At 50.8% G+C, this 24,065-nt stretch overlaps 1 protein-coding gene across 2 annotated transcripts in view; it reads right to left on the reverse strand.

Annotated features, from left to right (window-relative positions):
• LOC138261666 (unconventional myosin-Ig-like) overlaps positions 1-24,065 on the reverse strand; it is a 912,364-nt gene that overhangs the window by 58,877 nt on the left and 829,422 nt on the right. The window lies entirely within an intron of this gene.

A 24,065-nucleotide genomic window follows, 5' to 3' on the forward strand; every position in this document is an offset into this window, starting at 1 on the left:
TTTCATCCTGAATGTCATCTTTCCCACCAATGTCTTCAGTAATGGGATTCCTAGAGAGATAATCTGCTCTCAAATTCTTTCCCTCAGAAATGTGCACAACGGTAAAATCAAATTGCAACAACCTGGCCGCAAATCTTGCGATTCTTGGTGTGCTACTTTTGACATTAGTACCATTTAAAATAGAAACCAATGGTTTATGGTCTGTTTGGAGCAAAAAATGTCTTCCCCACAGATAAGATTTAAACTTCTCTATACCCCACCAACATGCTAATAATTCTTTTTCTATTACAGAATAGTGTATTTCATTTGGTCTGAGCACTCTTGACGCAAACCCAATGGGATGCTCCTGTTTCCCACTGATTTGCGTCAAAACAGCTCCAACACCGAACTTGCTGGCATCCACAGTCAAACAACACTTTAAATTATGATCATAGGATCATAGTACACTCACACTACCCAACCTTTGTTTAATGGTGTCAAAAGCTTCTGCACACTCAGCATCCCACACACATTCTATTTTTGTTTTCAGTAGATTTGAAATGGGTCTGACTAGAGTCGCAAAACTTTCAATAAACCTAGAATAGAACTCACAAAGTCCCAAAAAAGATTTGACACCCACTTTGTCCTGAGGTGCAGGTGCTCCTACAATCGCTTCTACAAGACCTGGTCTGGGATAAACACCTTCTGCTGTCATGACATGCCCCAAATATTCTACAGACGTTTGGAGAAACTGACACTTTTCTCTTTTCAATACAACACCAGCACTATTAAACCTTTTCAGGCATTGCTTCAAAATCTCATCATATTCATGTCGATCACTTGCACGGATTAATACATCATCCTGAAAAACACACACTTTATTTTTGCCTTTAAGCAGCGTAGACATTATTCTCTGAAACACCGACGCTGCTGATGCCAGTCCAAACGGCATGCGACAATATTGATACGTCCCCCACGGGGAAACAAAAGCAGTGAAGTTACGAGAATCCGGTGTCAATTCTACCTGGTGGTAAGCAGCGGCTAAGTCAAGTTTCATAAAGAGTTTTGCTCCAGTTATGCAAGAGAGCATCTCACAAATCTTTGCCAGTGGGTGGGAGTCCACCCAAATCTCTCTGTTAAGTGCTCTCAAGTCGACACATACTCTCAGTTCTCCATTTTTTTCTTTGCCACAACCAAAGGTGATAACCATAAAGAAGAATCAACAGGTTCAATGATTTCCTTCATTCGTAAACTCTCCAATTCTTTTTCTAAATCATCTCTGACACTAAATGGTACACCTCTCAATTTATGCTTTATAGGAATGGCATTGTCTTTGACTTTTATTTTAAGGGTAAAGCCTCTTATCTTGCCTAGTTCACCCGCAAAAACCCTAGGAAACTCATTAAGCAACTTTTCTATATCAGAGGAATCCCTTATAACTGTTATATGATCACCCATACCTGGATGCAAAACCATGCCAAACAACCCTTGATGAAACGAACCCAAAATGTTCAATCCTTTGACAGCCACATAGACCTTCCCAAAAATCAGTTGTCCTTTGAACACAAGGACATCTTCAAAGAAACCCACTAAATCAATCCTCCTTCCCTCGTACCAAACTGGTGACCTGTCTGGTGGGTTCAATTTTCCTGTTTGCCCAAATAACTCCTGAGTAATCATAGTGATCCTAGCACCGGAATCAGCTAACAACCTTAAATGTTTGTCACCTACCTGAAATAAAATGTAAGGATCAATGCAGTGATCAGGATTACCACTTCTTATATCATGGTCACCTACAGCCAGAATCATTTCCTGCATCTCACTCATCAACTCAACCATTCTGTCATCACTATTATCAACGACAGCATTGACCTTCATGTTACCACTTTTGTTACTTTGACAAACTTTTGCAAAGTGTCCCTTTTTGCCACATATTCTGCATTGAACATTCTTTGCTGGACAATTCTTCCCTCCTTTTAGATGTGATGGATAACCACACCTGAAACATATGTTAGTTTAAAAAAAAAACTATTATGCTTGGCCACTTCTCCTTTGCTGCATGAAGGAATGTTCATCTTGCGTCTGTCGTCTGATCTCTGAGCCACATTAATTTGTTCCACTTGTGCATGTTCCAATTCTTTAGCTGATTTAATTGCAGTTTCAATACTTTTGGAAATTCTGATCGAATCCGATAAAGATGGATCTCCCAAGGACAACAACTTTTGCTTGATAGACTTATCCAAACAGTGACATATGAATTGGTCACGTGCTAACAGATCAGCAAATGCTTCAAAACGACAATCTGAAGCAAGTTTCCTTAAAGCAGATATGTAAGTATTGACATCTTCTCCACCTTTTTGTTCCCTCCTAAAAAACTTATGGCTTGCTATAACCAAACTTGGTGGAGCATCAAATCTGGTAACCAGTTTCTTAAGAGCTTCTTCGAATTCGTCAAGTTCTTCGCCGTCCTCCAACTGAATATCAGGTCAATTTTTAAACACAGATCTTCCCTCGAATCCTAAGGAATGCAGCAACAAACATTTTTTCCTTTCAGGTCTGAACCTTGATGCCCCAATAGCACCCAAATACGTTTCAAAGGCATCATACCACTGTTTCCATGGTATAGCTGGCTCCCCAGGTGTTTCCAAAAATGGTGGAGGAGGGTTAACAGATTGCATGGCAGCTAGATGGAGTAACAATGCCATTTAGAACAATGCAAAAACATAAATTTCAATGTCTTTACCAACTTACAAATCTCACAGTATGTATTTGCCAGTAAAAAGTAATTGAATCCTTAGTTAGATTTGCTGTTTAAAGATGGCTGCCACGTTTCCTTAGGAACAAAGACTTTCTGTAGATACACCCTTTGACTAGAGGGTCATGGGAAGAACAGCAGGCAGTTATGAGTTAAGCCTCACCGTGATTAACTCTGTCCAGAGGCTACCCAGGGATTGAAGTTGAAGAGAACCATAAGCACGTGTGGGCCTCGTAAAGAAGATGTGAACGCTTGGGGTGATTTAGCTCCACAGCTCGTCGCCACATAAAGTAAGCTGTGAAAAAAACATCCAGCACGCGAAATCCGAAAATAAATTTTTATTTCATTTCTGTTTTATCCATATTAATCACCCCAGCGCAGCGCAGACCAGGCCGTCGCTCCCCAGCCTCAACTGCTGCTCCTCGACATTCAGCTTTCCTCGCGCACACACATGTGGCAGGAAAACTAAACACTGAAAAACAGCCTTTTGTGAGCGACTCTGTTGCGCGTGCATTAAAACCTCACTATTTGACTGCACGCGCAACGGGGCTCAAAACTACTACAGACTGCATCAAAGCATTTATGATCACACGAAAGCACTTAAGGTAAGAAGAGCTAAAACGAATTAGTTGAAACTTGAAACTATATTTTACACTTGTTAGTAAGACAAGCAATGAACACTATTTTCCACAATTAGAAAGATTGGCTGCAAAGTCATCTGCAACATGAAAAGAGTAATTAATACAGAAAACCCTGAAAAAATAATAATCGAGGGAAAGATCTTTTAACCCTGATGAAATACAATCACTTATATTTGGTGTAAAATTTATATCTATCTTAACACCAAGAATATATTGATTCGAACTTAGAAGCCACACAAAGGAGGAACTATCTGAGATTTAGACTACAGCCTTATGGCACACTGCGGGTAAGAGCCTATAACGAGGGAGAGGGGCCTTAACAACCTGAGTAGCCCCAGGCAGAACGGAAGGCTATTAAATTAATCTAACAGCAAAAGTGGGAGATTGTGTTGCAAAGCAATAATTCGCTGGTTCCTTATTTGTTCTGGTTTGTATCTCTAGTGAAGGTCCTCAAATGAAGTTTCGCTAACCTTAACGATTTAGAGCAAAGACAATTATGACCCTGAGTTCCGGCTTTATACCCACACGATCTGCTCTTGCCTAGGATTCCATGTTCACTTGCATTACCCAGCGGTATTTATAGCAATGGAGTGTTGGGAGCTCCACTGAAGTGACTCAGCTCTTATAACAGCTGGTTTAAGCCTCTATTCCAACATTCAAATGTTTGTCTTTTGTTTCTCTAATTTTAATTCAGAAAAATCTACCCCTGGGGGTAGAATGTTCTATTTCCGACCAACAGCAAGAAGGTAAAAAACACAAAAACACACATATTCAGACATGTTCTGTGCAGGGGGTCCCCTCAAGTTTTGATACGCCTAGCGCATAGTGAGGTAAGCGTTTAACTCTCTAAGCAGTTCTGTCGGATTCTGTCAGGTCAGCGCCTACAGCCGCCCAGACCATGCCTGGGCTCATTGACAAGCTGCCTCTCCACCGTTCCTCCGTGCCCACCCAGCCACGGTACCCTTGGGCGGCCACGCACAGAAAGTAAACAGTGGCTTCTAGGCTGCCGACTGCGAAGTCTAAGGCTGTATGTCCAGAGAGAGCTGAGACTGGCTTCTGTTTGACAAAAGGAGGTTCGGTCTCAAAGAGAAAGAAAGCTGGGATGAGTTGGACATCCTCAGGAGGTAAAGAGACGGATCCGAAGCTGAGAACTGCAGGCTCAGGTGGGGACAAGCAGGGAGGAAGAGGTGGCCATCACAGTGATTAATTTATAAGAAAAAATAAGTGCCAGGGGCTCCTCAGAGGCCACATGGTGGGATTGGGATCGCAATTAGGCCAGGGCACTCCCAAAAAAGTGACCCACATTCCCAAATACATTGTTTGTAGTTTTATATAGTGTGAACTTGGCTAAAAGGCATCAAGACAGTTACACGAGCACCAGCTACATTGCACAAGATTACATTTATGTTTTATTTTATGTTGGGGGAGTAAGTGATTTGCCCAGAATTACTGGATATAGAGCTGACATCAAACCTCAAAGCGTACATCACCACTAACAACGTCAGCAGCTAAATAACGGACATAATGCTACATCCTATGTTTTTTCACCTCTGGAAAAGGTGGCCTCACAGTGAGGACTACCAAACACTGCCCAACCCTCCACCAAGCCCTTAAAGACACTGAGACTGAGGAGACAACACCTGGCCCCTAGCAAAGCCACTTCTCTTATTCACCCCCTCTGTAGCCCCAGGGTATGACCTGGCAGAGGCGGCTAAAACAAAAACACAGGGCTGCTGCTCCCGGGAGGCTTAGGTCAGAATGATCCCCCCCCCCCCCAGCCCCTTGAGGCCCCTGCATACTCCCATCTTTCCTGCGCCCACCATGGCCTGAAAGTGATGACTCAGTGGGAAAATGCCTGCTTCTGGGCTGGGCCGGCCACAGAGGTAGCCCCCCTAACCCTGCCAACAAGGTGAGAATGCCCTTAGAGCCAGAAAAAACACCTGGCCCCCATCCTCAGTTTGACAGCATGACAGGAGAGTGCCCAAGATGCTGGTGCCACATTACAGTGGCCTGGAGGTGAATGAGTGAGACAGTAAGTCTCTGTAAGTCGATTTACAGAGGCCCTAAAAAACATAGCCCACAGGTGACCCTAAGGCACCAGCCCATCACCCAAAGCCCGACTGCCCGGCTTTCCAGTCTGACTCTGCACTGTAGGTTGCACCACACATTGATCCCAGACGTGCTGATCATGATAATATTAACACAGCTACTAACAATCACACTCTCCTCCTACAAGTGTGACTTTTCAGACTATTACAGGCCCCTAAGCTATAAGAATGGTTTGGGCGGCCAATAATAGTAATTTTTAATGTATATTTAATTAACAACCGTTATTGTACTAATTTCTGAATTAGACAATCCCTGGTATTGCCAATTAATTGTTGATGCTGAGCACCGGAAACCACCGGCTCAAATTAAGCGCAGGGCCATCAAGAGCAGGAGGAAGGCAACGAATGGGTGATGGGAGTGGAATGAGAGGTAGAGTGAAAAACATGCACAAGATGTGACTGGGCCCTGGCCAGAGAGGTGAAAACTGCGCAAAGAACAGCAGCTTCTAGCTCAGACCCAAGACCAGTGGCGCAACAATAGCCCCCCAGCCTCTGTGGCACGCAGGGGCCCCAAACTCCAGAGGGTCCCTCTGCACAGTCCACTGTGCAGGGGCTTCTGGCCTGACAGCTCCTCAATGGGTCGGGGGCTCCCCTCCATTTACTTTGAAGGGGGGCCCCCATCAAGTTTCGTTATGCCATTGTTCAATATACAAGACAAAAAAGAGTTTTTAGGGGGGTATAAAATGCGGGTTTGACAAGAAGGCTCAGTGGGTAGGGCACCCGCTGCTCAAATTGTCTGAGACCAAAAAGCCTGAAACCGGACCCTGACATGATCATCTCACCCTTTCATCCTTCTGAGGCCTATGCATTGAGTAACATTACAGCGCCACAAATCTAGAGCTTTGGAGCTAAGCGCTATGTAAAAACAACATACTGTCCATTAGTTAGGCATGTCTTTTAACTAGGCCAGGGCAGAGTTCACAGGAGTCGGACTCCGCGGAATTAGGCAGAGTTGGTGAAAAACCCTGTGGAATTCCGCAGAGGCGGACTTCCGTGACCCGCAGAGTCCTGAATGCGCCCGATATTGGAAGAACTAAGGAGGGTCAGGCATGGTCAGCCAGGCCCGACTCTGCGTAGCACTTCCGAGATTAGGCGCCTTCAGGAGAGGGCATTGGCAGTGAAAGCTTCCGTTTCAGGCCTCTTATGCACACAGGACAAGCCGGTGCACAAGAGGCCTGGAATGGCAGCTTTCACTGCCAAGGCCCTGGCCTGACTTAAGGCCAGGGCCATAGGCAGCGAAAGCTGCTGTTTCAGTCCTAGTTTGTGCATCAGTGTGCACAAACAATGATAAAAAGAGACGAGGACTTACCTGGGACTTCCCGGGGGTCCTCCTTTCCTCGTCATCCGATAGTGACGAGTCTCTCTCTGCATCAGCTGCTTCCCTCTGAGCTCCGGTGCTCGCTGCAGCCCAGTCATGGGCCACACAGTGCAAGCGCAGACTGTCTTGTGCTGTGCAGCCCATACTGGGCTGCAGAGCGCACTGGGAGAGATCCACGCCACTGGCGGGTTTAGCAGAGTTTTTGGACTTACTCCGTGCTCCCCAAAAACTCTGTTAACTCTACCAGCGGAGTTCCCCACATGGGCCTACTTTTAACCCATACTGGCTGCATTATTTTCTATTTCACTTTTATCCCACTCCTAAGCTTCCATTCGCCTTGCTATTTTCCTCTAAATGGTCTGTCTTTCGGCATTCCCTATCCTACAATTTCACTTTAATCATTACTTTTTTACGTTTAAATATATTATTAAACCACCTACTCCTGCCACTGAGACTGTTTCTTTTTCTTCCTAAGTGCACCCCTCCTCCGCCTCCTCTCTTTCCTGCACGGAATGCATGTCACGGTGTGGTTGTGTTCAACAAGAGAAGCTTAAGTTACATGCCTGAACTGTACCCAACACACCTTCCACATGAAAGCCCGGGTCGTTATGGGCTCGGGGTTCCAACAGGACCTCCAGCTGAGCCATAGCCAAGCTTCACGCTCAAGCCTGGCTCAGGCTCACAGTGGCTTGCCCACATCTGCCCAACAAGATGGCCTGAAAGCAACTTGACGCATTTCTAAGCTATCTTCATTTACCTGCAGCCCTAGAAGTGTTTAAAAAATATATGGGAAATGTCATAACGTAATAAAACGTTAAACTAATTAACTTGCATTGCATTTAAGATTTCTGCATGATTTTATGTGCAGTTAACTGGAAGTGAAAAACACAAGTAACAGAATATTTTGCTTTTTTTAGCCACGTAAAAAATATCATGTTCTTTAAGTGTCTTGTTTTTCACTTTTAGTTAACAGCACTTAAGATAGTGTAGAAAAATAAGTGTAAATTAAGCTAGTCATTGGAAATATGTTCCTTTACATTATGAAATTTCATTTGGTTAACGTGATCACTGCAGTGATCAACACAGTGCACTCCCCTCAGTGCTCATCATCCCCAATGCCCTGCCCCTTTAACAATGAAAGGATAATAAACATAAATTATTATTCTTTCCTTGTTAAAGGATTTGCAGCAGATGCTGCTGGTGGAGAGGCGACGCTCCTCTGCCATAGCGGAGGAGCCGCCATTGCATAAGTGTCACAATCACTGTGGATTACGAGCTACAGAAAAAATACCCCTGAAATAATCTCATTAACTCAATCCCCCAAGCTTAGCCCAGCCCTTCCTGCTCCCCAAGTTCTTGCCATATATGTTTGGAGGAGGGGTGGCATCAAAACATTCTGCGTAGGGTGCGCAGAGCAAAAACTTTGAAGGCCTCTGTTTTACACCAACATTTGCAGTGCCTAACAGTGTGAAAAAGATCAATTTTTGAATGAAAGTGTAATAGATATTTCTAATTCTTCTGTTAGCCTTTTGAAGTCTGTGAAACAGAAGTTCTGTGAGACCAGAATCCCTTTATACACGCACTTGCATATAATGCCAGGATAATGCAGAGGGCAAGGAGAGGGGAATGCCCACGCACACACATACTGAACCACAGCCTCCTGGAATTGCATTTATAAGATTTTCACCGATGCCAGAATACAACCGCCAAGATTGCCTTCCTCCAGGGCTCCTCTTGCAAGAGAGAGGAGGCAGTTGGGCAGACAGGTACCAGCAGTCAACCCAAGAACGCGAACACTCTTCTGACTTTGCTAGTTAGTCGTCGTGTCATCAATCAATCAATACATTTGTAGAGCGCGCTACTCACCCTTGAGGGTCTCAAGGTGCTTGAGGGGGGTGGAGGGGTGGAGAGAGAGCTGCTACTGCTCAAACTGCCAGGTCATGAGGTGTCTCCTGAAGGTCAGAAGGTCCTTGGTCTGTCGTAAGTGGATGGGGAGGGTGTTACAGGTCTTGGCAGCGAGGTAGGAGAATGATCTTCCAGCGGTTGTTGACCTGTGAATGCGTGGAACGGTGGCGAGGGCATGGTTGGCGGAGCGGAGCTGTCGGTTCGGGGTGTAGAAGGTGAGTCGATCATTGCGGTATTCTGGTCTGGCATTGTTCAGTGCTTTGTGGGCGTGGGTCAGGAGTTTGAATGTGATCCTTTTGTTGCCTGGGAGCAAATGTAGGTCTCTCAGGTGGGCTGTGATGTGGTTGTGGCGGGGGGATGTCGAGGATGAGGTGTGCGGAGGCGTTCTGTATTAGTTGCAGTCTTTTCTGGAGAATGGCAGTGGTTCCCGCGTAGAGAGCGTTGCCCTAATCCAGTCTGCTGCGGGCGAGGGTCTGGTTGACCGTTTTTCTGGTTTTGGTAGGGATCCACCTGTAGATCTGGCAGAGCATGCGGAGGGTGTTGAAGCAGGAGGATGAGACAGCGTTGACTTGTTGGGTCATGGAGAGCGATGAGTCAAGGATGAAAACCAAGTTGCGTGCGTGGTTGGTGGGTGTTGGTGCGGCTCCCAGCATGGTTGGCCACCAGGAGGCATCCTTGGCGGAGGTGGTGGTGCCGAGGATGAGGACCTCGGTCTTGTCTGAGTTCAGTTTTAGGCGACTGTTCTCCATCCAGTCGGCGACGGCCTTCATACCTTCGTGGAGGTTGGTTTTGGCGATGGCAGGGTCCTTGGTGAGGGAGAGTATCAGCTGGGTGTCGTCGGCATATGAGACAATGTTGAGGTTGTGAGATCGGACGATGTTGGCGAGCGGTGCCATGTAGATGTTGAAGAGGGTCAGGCTGAGGGAGGAGCCCTGTGGTACACCGCAGATGGTCTTGGTGGCTTCAGATCTGAATGGAGGGAGGCGGACTCTCTGGGTTCTGCTGGTGAGGAAGAAGGTGATGCAGTCCAGGGCTTTGTCACAGATCCCTGCGTCATGGAGGCGTGTGCGCAGGGTGTGGTGGCAGATGGTGTCAAGAGGTCAAGGAGGATGAGGGCTGTGGTTTCGCCTTTGTCCAGGAAGGTCCTGATGTCGTTGGTGGCAGCGATGAGGGCAGTCTCGGTGCTGTGATTGCTGCGAAAACCGGATTGGGACAGGTCCAGAGTGTTGTTTTCCTCATGGTGGTGGATCAGTTGCCTGTTGACGATCTTCTTGATGACCTTCGCCGGGAACGCTAGCAGGGAGATGGGCTGGTACTTTTTGAGGTCCCTAAGGTCCACCTTGGGTTTCTTGAGTAAGGCGTTGATCTCGGCGTGCTTCCAGCTTTCTGAGAAGGTGGCGGTCTCGAAGGAGTTGTTGATGATCATACGGAGTTGGGGGGCGATTATGGAGCTTGCTTTGTTGTAGATGTGGTGCGGGCAGGGGTCAGATGGTGAGCCGGAGTGAATGGTGTTCATTAACTTGGTGGTGTCAACGTCGCTGACGTGTGTCCAGGAGAGCAGGAGGTTGGTGTGGCTGGGGGGCGGTGAGTCAGAGGTGTTGGCGACTGCTAGAGGGGTCTTGGTGTTGAAGCTGTCGTGGATGTCTGTGATCTTGTGGTGAAAGAAGGTGGCGAGGGAGTCGCAGAGGTCTTGCGAAGGTGGGATGTCATTGGTAATGAAGCTGGGGTTGGAGAGTTCCTTCACAATGTTGAAGAGCTCTTTGCTGTTGTGCGCATTGTTGTCGATGTTGTTCCTTGAAGGAGGATCTTTTGGTGGTACGGATGAGCTGGTGGTGCTTGCGGATGGTGTTCTTGAGGGCTGTGTGGGTGGCTGGTGTCTGTTCGTGGCACCACTTCTTCTCGAGTTTTCAGCAAGTCTGTTTGGAGGTCCAGAGGTCGGTGGTGAACAAGGTTGCCTTTCTGACGGCACGGTTGTAGAAGGCTTCCTTGATCGGGGCGAGAGCATTGGCGCAGTCGTCGATCCATTGCCTGTGGTTGCGGGCAGCTGTGTCTGTGTCAGTGGTGTTGGCTGATGGGTCTCGAGTGAGGGCAGAGATCAGCTGGTCGTTGGTGATCTTGTTCCAGCTGCGGCGGGGAATCAGTTGAAGGTGGTGGTGGGTTTCTCGAAGGTGAAGTGGATGCAGCGGTGGTCGGTCCAGTGTAGTTCGGTGGTGTGGCTGAAGGCGATGTGGCTGCTGGCGGAGAAGATGGGGTCGAGCATGTGTCCGGTGGAGTGGGTGGGTGACGAGCTGTTTGAGTCCGAGGTTGGCGAGGTTGTCGAGCAGGGCAGTGGAGTTGCTGTCATTGGTGTTTTCGAGGTGGAAGTTCAGGTCTCTGAAAGCAAGGGCTTGAGTGCTGACGAAGTCGGCGATAGAGTCACTGAACTGAGGTCGAGGTCCGGGGGCCTGTAGATGAGGGTACCTCTGAGGGTGGTCTTGGGATCGATGTGGATTTTGAAGTGCATGTGTTTGGCGGTGCTCAAGGTGTCTTCGGTGTTGGTTGAGATTCTGATGGTGTTCCTGTGGACGATGGCGATCCCTCCTCCCGGTCTGTTGGTGCGGTCTCTGCGGGTGATCTTGTAGCCGTCCGGTATGGCTATGGCGATGTCGGGTGCTGAGGATGGGTTCATCCAGGTCTCCATCAGGAAGGAGATGTTCGGGAAGGAGGAGTCTAGAAGGTCCCAGAGTTCGACGGCGTGCTTATGGACTGAGCGGGTGTTGAGAAGGATGCATCTGATGTGGTTGCGTCTGGTTCTGGTGGGCGGGACAGTGGCTCGGGGTGGTGAAGCTGCAGCTCCGGCAGGAGAATGGTCCGTGAGTGAGCTTTGGTGAGGCCTGGAAGCAGGTGGCCAATCGGCCTGCATTGAAGGTGTGGAGAGTGTTGGCGTCGTAGTGGCGTTGGGTGATGGGGAGGTGGCAGGGGCTAGGGGGTCTGGCGCTGTGCGCGGTCCAGGCACAGACGGGCACAGGAGGGCTTGCCCCTGGTGCGCCTCTGGTGCACCTGTGTTGAGCCCCCTGCGCGCATCCACGAAGTGGCCACCATTAAGAAGAGGAGGTAGGAGGGAGGAGCAGCTGGGAGGTGGGAGGGAAGTGCGAATGGGCACACGAGGGGAGCGGGGCCCCAGGGGACGCAGCGGGAGGGACCACGAAGGGGAAAACAGAGAGAGTGTGAAAAGGCCGAAATAGGCGAAATAAAGCAGAAAAAAACAGAGAAACAGAGAAAAAAACAGAGAAACAGAGAAAAGAAACAGTGAAGAGGCAGAGGGGAAGGAAACAGGCAAAAAGGCAAACACACAGTACTTACGGCTCACCACTGGCCACCAGGGATGAGGCGCAGGCGGGAGCCTGCAGGTAGAGGAGGGCCTCTAGCTCGCAGCAGCAGCGAGGGCGGGGAATAAGGACACGGGCACAACAGGTGGAGCTGTGCGGCGTGGGGAGCTTCTCCTGACCTTAACAGCAGGTCAAGGGTCGCTCTCCTCACTGCGCAGCCGGCGCCATTAAGAAGGGGAGGTGGGAGGGAGGAGCAGCTGGGAGGCGGGAGGGAAGCACGAATGGGCGCGCAAAGGGGGTGGGGCCGTAGGGGACGCAGCGGCAGGGACCACGAAGTGGAAAACAGAGAGAGCGTGAAAAGGCCGAAAAAGGCGAAATAAAGCAGAAAAGAACAGAGAAAAAGAGAAAAAGAGAAAGAGAGAAAAGAAACAGTAAAGAGGCAGAAGGGAAGGAAACAGACACAAAGGCAAACACGCAGTACTTACGGCTCACCACTGGCCGCCAGGGATGAGGTGCAGGCAGGAGCCTGCAGGTGGAGGAGCGCCTCGAGCTCGCAGCGGGGTGGGGAAAAAGGACACGGGCACATCAGGTGGAGCTGTGCGGTTTGGGGAGCTTCTCCTGACCTTAACAGCAGGTCAAGGGTCATGGTTGATCTCACAACCTAACACTCTGTGACAATTTCACAAGTGCTGCCTTTTGTAGCAAACCCCAACTCAATTAACAAGGATTGCAATAATTAGACGAAGAACAGTATTTCCCAGATAAATATCGAGGCTACTTTCGTGCAACTGCTTCTCCCCAAAATAACTCTGCGTAGCTTCCAAGTTTCCCAGGCCCACACGTGATGTGTTGTTCCAGTCCAAGCATTTTTCTTTGAATTGTAGTCTTGTAGCCCTGTTTAATAGTGGATTAAACAAGACTTCAAGTCCCAGAATGTACAGAAAAAAATCTGGAGTGGAACACACATCACGCTCAGGGTTGCCTTGGCATTGGTGTTTGTGTGGACTGACTGGGCTGCACATGCTGGATGGATCTGTGTTTTTAAAGTAAGTGCTGAGGAAAGGTAAAGTGTGTCTGGTTTGGAAAGGGAAAATTCAATAGGTATGTGGTTATGATGACCAGATGGCTACATGTCACTAGGACAAACATTTTCCACTCCCAGATTTTGCTTGACATATAGTGCTGCGGTGCCTGCTCAGGGCAAAAAACTAGGAATATCGGCCAACTGGCTGAATTAAAATGAACCAAGACTACAAGCCCCAGAAAGCACTGATGTGTTTAATCAAAACTCAGCACTAATAAAGGTGTCTCCCAGTGACATGAAGTCATCTGATCACCATGTATGTGTTGCTAGACTGCAGGATAAGAGTAATGACCAAGTGTTTGTATCAGCGCATGTCAGAGGTGTGCCCATGTCACTGCAGGGGGACTGGTGTGCATGTGAGAGTGCATGGTGTAGCAGATAAAAGCCAGACCTACTGGGCAAATCAAACCCAGACCTATTGCCATTGTCAATTGCCGTCTTCTTTTTATGTAGTTTTATATAACACAAACTTGGATTGAGAACCCTGGAACAGTTTACAAGAGAACTGTAGGAGGCTGGCCTGGTTTGTAGTGGGTACCTAAGGTGCGTACACCTTATACCAGGTCCAGTTATCCCTTATTAATGAAATGTAGACCGTGTCTAGAAGCCAGGCTCTCTAGGGGTAGTGTGGGTGAGCAGCCAAGGCCTAACTAGGAGGCATGCAAAGCTCATGCAATACCATTGTAGTCACACGGTACTCACACACATGAAATAAAATACTTAGGCCCTCATTACAACATTGGCGGTAAAAGCCGCTTACCAAAGTGCAGAAGACCGCCAACACACCGCCGTGGCAGCGGAATTCCGCCACGTTCATTATGACCCACTGCTCGGAATCTGCCAAAATTGAGACACCCATACAAGTCCGCCACACCAAAGGTCAGTGATAAACTGGCGAAAACAAAACCTCCACCGTCACGCCAACAGGAATACGCACACACTATCACGACCCACGAATCCATGCGGCGGTCTTTTAACCGCGGTATTCCATTGCGGTACACACCGCCGCCCTCAAAATACACACACTCTTACAAAACACTGCCACATTGGACAATTCCAAATACACACACCTGATACACATACACACACCACACCCACACACCCGTTACAATATAAAACACACATCCACATCACCCACAAACCCCTACGACCGAAATACCGAAAGAAGGCCAGAGAGAGACACTACAAACTACTGCCAAGCATCCACAGGCACACAATACCATCACCCACATAACTTCCACGCACCTCACACAACACACCACTAAATATCACCCCACACATCACAACACACACCACCCCACACATCACCCACACCACCCCATGGCACGGCAAAGACACCCCAGGTTCTCTGAGGAGGAGCTCAGGGTCATGGTGGAGGAAATCATCCGGGTAGAGCCACAGCTATTCGGATCACAGGTGCAGCACACCTCCATAGCTAGGAAGATGGAGCTATGGTGAAGAATAGTGGATAGGGTCAATGCAGTGGGACAGCACTCAAGAACAAGGGATGACATCAGGAAGAGGTGGAACGACTTGCGGTTCAGCTGACTGGGGGCAGACCCCCACCTCCTCCCCAACAACTAACAACATGGGAGGAGCAAGTCTTGGTGATTCGGCATCCTTAGAGCCTCGCAGGAGTAGATGGAGGAATGGACTCTGGTAAGGCAATGCTTTACTACTATATCCCCCACCCTACCTGCATGCCAACACATACCCCCTTCCTCGCCCTCACCCCCATCACTCCAACTCCTCACGTATGTCCCAATATCACAAACCACACATCCCAACCCCAAGCCCTGCATGCAACAACAAAGCATGGACAGCCATCACCAAAGCATGGCCACTGCACATACCCATACACCCCCCTAAACCACCATCACACACAGGAATGCAAGCACTGGGGTACACGGTCACCCACCCATTGCACACCATGGCACACACAGATGCAATAAACATCCTTTTATACCCCTGCAGGACCCCTACCCAACGTCACCGGACAGGAGGGTCCACCCATGTCCACACCACCAACAGAAGAGGCCCACAGTGATGACAGCAGCTCTGTCCAACTGGATCTAGATGAACAGCCCGGCCCATCTGGGACCTCGGGACAGTCGGTTCCCCTCACACTGGCACAAGCCACCACAGAGCTTCCCCCGTCTGGAAACACCAGCACAGCACCCACCCAGCGGGCCCATACCTCTGTCCCCAGGACACGTCAATCAGCAGTGTGTCCACCACTACAGGGAACCCAGGCTAACCTACCACCCCAACAACAACAGGGACCTGGGGGCAGTGGCAGTGGGCACACGGTCCAGGGGACAGAGGCCCAGGGACACAGCGGAACTGGGAGCCTGCTCTGCGATAGGGGGAGGACAGGCCCAGGGAACCCACTCTCCATGAGGCCCTATCCAACATCATGGGAGCGTACCATCATTCCCAGGAGAGGATGGCAACGGTACTGACCAAGTTTCAGGAGACCCAGCGGCTGCAGGAGGAACAGTATTTGGGCTTCAGGGAGGAACTCAGATCCATCAATTCCACCCTGGGCACCATCGTAGGGGTGCTGAAGGAAGTCCTCAACACCAGGAGGGACACTGTGGCACAACAAGGGGCCCCTGACACTAGCCTGGATGATGAACTGCCCACCACCTCTGCCGGCGCTAGTGGACAGGAGGCACCACCACACCAGCACCCCACCCCCTGCAGATGGAGAACCACCCCGCAAGCGGTCCCTTAGATCCAGGACAAAGACAGAGAACAATGCCAAGACCCCTGCCAAGAAATGAGACCGCCCTGAATGTCATCCTTTTGTCCCACCTTGTCACTCTGTCCATCCTCAAACTGCCCCAGCACCACTTCCTATGCCCCTTTGGGCAATGCTCCTGTGAGACCAATAGACTAAACTCTGCCATGGACATTCCTCCACCATCCCCCCTCACCATTTTACTGCACCCTCCAATATTGAGCACTTAAATAAACACCCTTACAGCACAAAACAATCTGGAGTCTGTCTGTGATTTCGAAATAGTGTATTAGCAATTACAGTGACAAAATGCTCTTTCAATTGTATTGTCAACATACCTATGTCACACAGCTCTAGTCCGTGAGGAAACAAAGCAGATGTCACACAGTGGGACCCACAACTGTGAAATCGTAAGGGAAAGTGACAACTCAGTGACCATACACTGGGAGAAAATGACAGACAGTAGAGAGGTAGTAGTGTTAAAGTACATGTAGTAGGCAGGATTGTATTCTTACATGTGTCTCACTGGAAGGATCACAGAGTCCCTGTTGTCGATGTCCTCTTCTTCTGCTTCCTCGTCTTCGCTGTCCACAGGCTCCACAGCTGCCACAACACCTCCATCTGGACCATCCTCCTGCAGAAAAGGCACCTGTCGTCGCTAAGCTAAGTTGTGAAGCATACAGCAGGCCACGATGATCTGGCACACTTTCTTTGGTGAGTAGAATAGGGATCCACCTGTCATATGGAGGCACCTGAACCTGGCCTTCAGGAGGCCGAAGGTCCGCTCTATAATCCTCCTAGTTCCCCATGGGCCTCATTATAGCGTTCCTCTGCCCTTGTCCTGGGATTCCTCACTGGGGTCAGTAGCCATGACAGGTTGGGGTAACCAGGGTCACTTGCAAATGGCGACTGACAACTGTTAGACACACACTAACCTGTAGGGATATCCCCAGACCCAGACAACCATTCCCACTGACTTGCTTCCAGATGCTCACCTAATAGCCACACACAGTGCCTCTGGAGTTGGCCCATCACATAAGGGATGCTGCTATTCCGCAGGATGTAAGCGTCATGCACTGAGCCAGGGAATTCGGCATTCACATGGGAGATGTACTGGTCTGCCAAACACACCATCTGCACATTCATCGAATGATAACTCTTCCGGTTTCTGTACACCTGTTCACTCCTGCGGGAGGGTACCAAAGCCACATGTGTCCCATCAATGGCACCTATGATGTTGGGGATATGTCCCAGGGCATAGAAATCACCTTTCACTGTAGGCAAATCCTCCACCTGAGGGAAAACGATGTAGCTCCGCATGTGTTTCAGCAGGGCAGACAACACTCTGGACAACACGTTGGAAAACATAGGCTGGGACATCCCTGATGCTATGGCCACTGTTGTTTGAAATGACCCACTTGCAAGGAAATGGAGTACTGACAGCACCTGCACTAGAGGGGGGATTCCTGTGGGATGGCGGATAGCTGACATCAGGTCTGGCTCCAACTGGGCACACAGTTCCAGGATTGTGGCACGATCAAGCCTGTAGGTGATGATCACATGTCTTTCCTCCATTGTCGACAGGTCCACCAGCGGTCTGTACACCGGAGGATGCCGCCATCGCCTCACATGTCCCAGCGGATGGTGCCTATGAAGGACAACAGCGAGCACAGAGTCCACCAACTCAGAGGTACGTACCCACAGCTCACACAGAACACGATTCATAATCCGAAATTTGCATGTATGAGTGTTGACGCGAGGCCTAGGTATGTGTGACGCAGTTAAGAATTAAGCCATGTGGGCCCCTGAAATGGCGGCTGCCTGACCTGTAAAGTGGGACAATGGGATGTGAGCTAACTGCGCTGGCGTAATACACCATTGTGGTAGGCGGTCAAAGACCGCAGCGCAATTCTGCATTGGTTAACATTGGACCCCATGGGTCCCAGGAGCCAATGACGATGTATGCCGGCGGTGACGGTACGCACCGCCGTGGACGTGACCGCCATTTTCTCTCTGTTCAATCACTTGATACCTGATCTTCGACAGGAGAGGACCAACACTGCAAGTGCTGCTGTGACCTCAGTCTGGAAGAGAGAATGGCTTGTGCGTCTGGGGAAAGGGCCCCTGCCTTCAGCACGGAGGAGTTGGAGAAACTCGTGGATGGGGTCCACCCCCAGTACACGCTACTCTACGGTCCTCCAGACAAACAGGTAATTACACTGGGAGCATGCTGTATGGGCTATGCCTGTGTGGAGTGGGGTGGATGAAAGATGGGGGTGGGGAGAATGAGGCGTGCATGAAACGACGGTGAGTGCATGTGCCACATGGCAAGGGTAGGGATGGGGGCCAATGACTGTGACAGTGCAGTTGGTAAAAACTTTTCTTTTTCCCCTGTACAATTCATGTAGGTCAGCCCCACCAGAAGAAGGACATCTGGCGTGCCATCACCAAGGACGTCCAGACCCTGGGGGTCTATCAAAGACGGAGCACCCACTGCCGTAAGAGATGGGAGGACATTCGCCGCTGGAGCAAGAAGACAGGGGAGGCCCAGCTGGGGATGGCCTCCCAACATGGGAGGGGTGCCCGTCGCACCATGACCCCCCTGATGTTCAGGATCCTGGCAGTGGCGTACCCGGAGTTATATGGGCACTTGAGGGCTTCACAGCAGCCACAAGGGGGTGAGTACACTCTCATTCAGCTGATTCAGCGTGCAGTCGGGTGGGGGAGGTGGGCTGTGGGTTTCCCTATGCCAGGGAGAGTGTGCTAGTTAGGTCCCCTTCTTCTGGCAGACCCTGTGGCACCCCACCCCACCTGTGTGAAGTGCCAACTACACCTAGTCAGGCTCCTGTGACATCCATGTGTGCAGATGTCAGCCATAGCCTTGTAGGCCATGTCCCAGGGATTGAACAGTGGACCCCAAGTGCGTAGTGTAGTGCAGGGGGCTTCTGTGTCTGTCGTGTCCGCCAACAGTAGCGGTAATGCATGCACTCAACATGTCTTTCTTCTGTCGTTCCCCCCCCCCTTTTTGTGGTCTCCCTGTTCTTGTGTGCATTAGCATCCTCAGGCGGAGGAGCAGTGGCACCGGAGCAGAAGGGAGCTGCATCCCACATGGCCCTGGAGGGCGACACTACGGAGTCTGAATTCACCAGTGGGACGGAGGGTGAGGGGAGCTCCACAGCAGGGACAGGAGCTGACACCAGTGATACGGACTCGTCCTCTGATGGGAGCTCCCTTGTGGTGGCGGCCACATCTGTGCCTCCGCATCTACAGGTACAGCCGCCACCCCCCTTCCAGCACCGCCCTCCCAGCAGCCTCTCAGCCTTTGCCCCGTGCCTGCTCACCCAGGAGGGTGGGCATCACCTTCGCCCCAGACACCTCAGGCCCTGCCCCAGCCACCCCTGCTGCCCTCAGTGAGGAGGCCATTGACCTCCTCAGGTCCCTCACTGTTGGGCAGTCTACCATTTTGAATGCCAGCCAGGGTGTAGAGAGGCAGTTGCAACAAACCAATGCATTCCTGGAGGGCATTCATTCTGGTCAGGCAGCCCTTCAGCAAGCTTTTCAGACTCTGGGTTCAGCACTGATGGCAGCCATTATCCCTGTGTCTAGCCTACCCCCTCCAACTTCCTCCACCCAGACCCACACCCCTGTACCTCAGCCTACCCCAAGCACACCATCAGACCAGCATGCACACACCTCAACACACAAAGGAAGCTCAGGCAAACGTAAGCACCACACATCCCACAGGCACTCACGCAAGCATCACACATGTAGACACACCAACACCCACTGCCTCCACTGTGTCCCCCTCCTCCTCATCTCCCTCCTTCCTCCCAGTCTCATCTCCACTCACACCTGCATGCACTACATCTACAGCCACTACTTCCATCACCAGCACACACACCACCACACCCCGCTCTCGTGCAGTCACCACCCCCACTACCATTCACAGGTCCCCTGTGTCCTCTCCCAGTGTGTCTGTGATGCCACCTCCCAAGGTACACAAACGCAGGCACCCACCCAACAGCCAAACACCTCATGACAGCCTCCAGCGCATGCACCTTCACCCATTGTCACCAAACGTACACCTCCCACAACCACAACCTCTTCCTCCACTCCCAAACCCCCTCCTGCTACCCATCCCAGTGTTCCCAAGAAACTTTTCCTATCCACCCTTGACCTCTTTCCCTCACCTCCCCCACCCCGTCAGTCTCCTAGGGCCCGACTCTCCAGGTCCCAACCTAGGACCTCAGCCACATCATCTCTGGGACCAGTGGTGCCAGTAGTCACCGGATTCTGGAGTGCACCAGGCAGCAGGGCAGCCAGTGTGGCAAGGAGCCACAGCACGGACAGTCCCCCACCTGTCAAGCATCAAAAGTTGGCCAGTGCCCGGCAGGAGAGGGGGAAGACTCCAGCCACCAAAGCCGCTCCCAGGGGTACAGGTGGGAGTGTGGAGTCAGCTGCGACACCTTCCAAGGTGGGGAAGGGGCACAAGAAACCCAGCAAGTCTGGGAAGAGCAGCACGGCGCAGAAGACCGCCATCATCCCCGCTGCCCAGTAGGCCACCGCCATCATCAGGCCACCACCATCATCCCCGCTGCCCAGGAGGCCACCGCCATCATCCCCGCTGGCCAGGAGGCCACCGCCAGCACCAGCCCCGCTGGGCCAGACAGGACCGCCAGCACCAGCCCGCTGGGCCACACAGCACCGCCAGCACCAGCCTCGCTGGGCCAGACAGGACCGCCAGCACCAGCCCCGGTGGGCCAGACAGGACCGCCAGCACCAGCCCCGCTGGGCCACACAGCACCGCCAGCACCAGCCCCGCTGGCCCAGACAGGACCGCCAGCAGCTGAGTCGCTGCCAAGGACCCCGCCGCAACAAGCACCGCTGAACAGGACACCGCTGCCACAAGCACCACTGAAAAGGACACCGCCGCCACAAGCACCGCTGGCCCATGAGCGCCAAGGGCACTGACGCTACTGAGTCCGCCACGAGCAGGATGAAGCACTCTGGGCACCAAGCCCCCTCCAGAACCAGTGGAGAAAGGCATCCACTCACACAGTCCTTGGCATGATGAAGCACTCTGGGCACAAAGCCCCCTCCAGAACCAGTGGAGAAAGGCATCCACTCACACAGCCCTTGGCAGGATGAAGCACTCTGGGCACCAAGCCCCCTCCAGAACCAGTGGAGAAAGGCATCCACTCACACAGTCCTTGGCATGATGAAGCACTCTGGGCACAAAGCCCCCTCCAGAACCAGTGGAGAAAGGCATCCACTCACACAGTCCTTGGCAGGATGAAGCACTCTGGGCACCAAGCCCCCTCCAGAACCAGTGGAGAGATACATCCACTCACACAGTCCTTGGCAGGATGAAGCACTCTGGGCACCAAGCCCCCTCCAGAACCAGTGGAGAGATACATCCACTCACACAGTCCTTGGCAGGATGAAGCACTCTGGGCACAAAGCCTCCTCCAGAACCAGTGGAGAGATACATCCACTCACACAGTCCTTGGCAGGATGAAGCACTCTGGGCACAAAGCCCCCTCCAGAACCAGTGGAGACTGTTATCCACTTGTGAGACTGTGGCTTTGAACTCCCCAGGATTGAACAGTGGGCAACCCACCCACAGTAGAGACTTGAGAGACTGTGGCTTTGCACTCCCCAGGATTGAACAGTGGGCATGTGGCCCCCTTGTGGATTTGGCGTTGTGCACTCAACCGGTTGAGGTGCCCCCCCTTTCCCTTCCCCCAGAGGTGCCTGTTTTATTGCTATCTGATGCCCCTGCAGTGTTCTCTCCGTCATGTTCGGGTATTGAGTGTGGGCCTCGCCCATGCAGTGTGGGCCCAGTGTTCTACGGACTTCAATGGAGCAATACCTGGACTACTATTCGTGATGTATATATTTGTTTATAGTGTAACTATATTTTTGGGTACTGGATTTTAATATATTACTATGGTTACACTAATTTCCTTTTGTCTTTGCATTCTTCCGGGGGGGTTGGGGGGTGTAACTGTAATGTATTAACATGTATTAGTGTGTGTGTTGTAGTGGGTGAGGGTGGGGGTGAGGGTGTTGCGTGTGTATGACCCTGCTTTTTCCCTCCCCTGTGTCGTAGGTGCAGTACTCACCGTGGTCTTCGCCACCGGCGTTCGTGCTCCTGGTAGAGGAGCAAGAAGATAAGGGCAGGGAAAATGTGAAGCTCTGGTTCCATGGCGTCCTGGTTCCTCGTGGGGGTGTAGAGGTGTAGAGGTGAGTGTTTTCCCTTCGAAGTCCTGTTTCCGCCATGTTTTTGTTCGCGCGGTGAATCCGCCCCGGAAAAGGTGGCGGATTGGTAGGTTGTGATACTGTGGGCGGTACATTGTCTCCTGCCTGTCTGTTGGCGGTGACCGCCATGCTGTTGTTTGTACCACCTTGGCAGTCAGAGTGTTAAAGTGGCTGTCTTTGTTGGCGGTTTCTGCCACAGTCGTGATTCCATTTTTTTTCCGCCGGCCTGTTGGCAGTCTTACCGCCGCTTTAACACCGTCTGCCAGGGTTGTAATGACCACCTTAGTGTTACAAAGATAAAGGTACTTTATTTTGGTGACACAAATGCCAAAAATACCATAGAGACTTTACTCCCTGAGGAAGTAAGTAATACACAAATTATATACACTAGTATGCAGAAATAATTGTAAAAACAGTTAGAAAACAGTGCAAATAGGGAAAATCACAACAGTCAGAAACAAACCATATTCTAAGAAAGTGGAATGCGAATGTCGGTTTCCCAGCTAGGCAAGTGTAGTGTGTGGAGTGGTGCTGGGAATATTAGAAAACACCAAAGGTAAGTAAAAGAACCCACCCCAGAGCACAGGAAAGCAGGAGTAAATCACTGTAACTTTCCTCGAACACACAAGAACATGAGAAACAAGATAATGCAAGAACCAGAAGAGACACCAACAATGGATTCCTGGAGCTGAAGACCTGTGGAAGAAGGGGACCAAGTCCAAGAAGCACTGAAGAGTCCAGGAAGAACAGGAACCCCTGCTAATCCGGATGAAGGCACAAAAGAAGAATCACCGGTGAAGAACAACAGTCAGTACTGCACCCAAGAAGACGGATGCGGGTTCCTGGTTGGTGCAGATGATGTCCCACGCTGGATGGATGGTTGCAGTCTGGTTTGCATTGCTGGATTTTGCCAACTGACACATGCAAAGCTCGTCCTTAGCGGAAAACTGCGCTGCCCAGGACCAGGAGGGGCCTGGTGGACTCTACCCAGGAGGTGGATCAGAGGGGGGTTCTCAGCAAATCAGAGAGCCCTCAGAAGACCAGAAATCCGTTGTTTGCCTGCCTGGGCCTGAGCTGCTCGAACATCAGGAGGGCAGCAACCTGTCTGAGAGGTGGCAGCAGCTGGGGCTGCCTGGAAAACCTCAGAAGGCTGGAATGCCAATACTGGGGGTCCTCTAAGGAGCCCCCAGTGTGCATGGAAACATACAACCAGTGCTTGCAAAAGAATTGGGTTATGATTCCAACATGTTTGATACCAAACATGCCTATGTTCGTAGTTACCATTATGTGGCTAGACATAGGTAGTGACCTATGTCTAGTACACGCATAGAATGGTGTCCCTGCACTCACGAAGTCTGGCAAAATGGTCCTGGAGGTCTCGGGGGCACCTCTGCTAGTGCAGGGGTGCCCTCACACACAGGTACTCTGCACCCGGCCCTCAGGCCTGGAGGGCCTGCTATAGGGGTGACTTATAAGTAACCTGGTGCAGTGTAAATGGCAGTGAAAGGGTGTATGCACCTTTTCACACAGGCTGCAATAGCAGTCCTGTAGAAGCCTTTGCATGGGCTCCCTATGGGTGACAAAAGAAATGCTGCACCCCATAGGGTTCCCCTGGAGCCCCAATGCCCTGGGTATCTAGGTACCATATGCTAGGGACTTATAAGGGGGCACTAGTAAGCCAATTGTGGGTGAGATACTGGGTTACCAGTATGCAGTGACAAAATTTAGAGGAGAGCATAATCACTGGGGTCCTGATTAGCAGGATTCCAGTGAACACAGTCAAGCACACTGACATCAGGCAGAAAATGTGGGTAACCATGGCAAAAAGAGGGTACTTTCCTACAAGAACTCATGGGCATCATATCACCAAAATGCCTGGGGTAGCGGTTGTGACATAATTTGACCTTTACTTTGACACACTCACATGCTTACACATAGACCCACATTCACACACTCTCTCTCA

This window comes from Pleurodeles waltl, chromosome 10 (genome assembly GCF_031143425.1).
Source record: "Pleurodeles waltl isolate 20211129_DDA chromosome 10, aPleWal1.hap1.20221129, whole genome shotgun sequence".
In the NCBI taxonomy this organism is placed as follows: Eukaryota; Metazoa; Chordata; class Amphibia; order Caudata; family Salamandridae; genus Pleurodeles; species Pleurodeles waltl.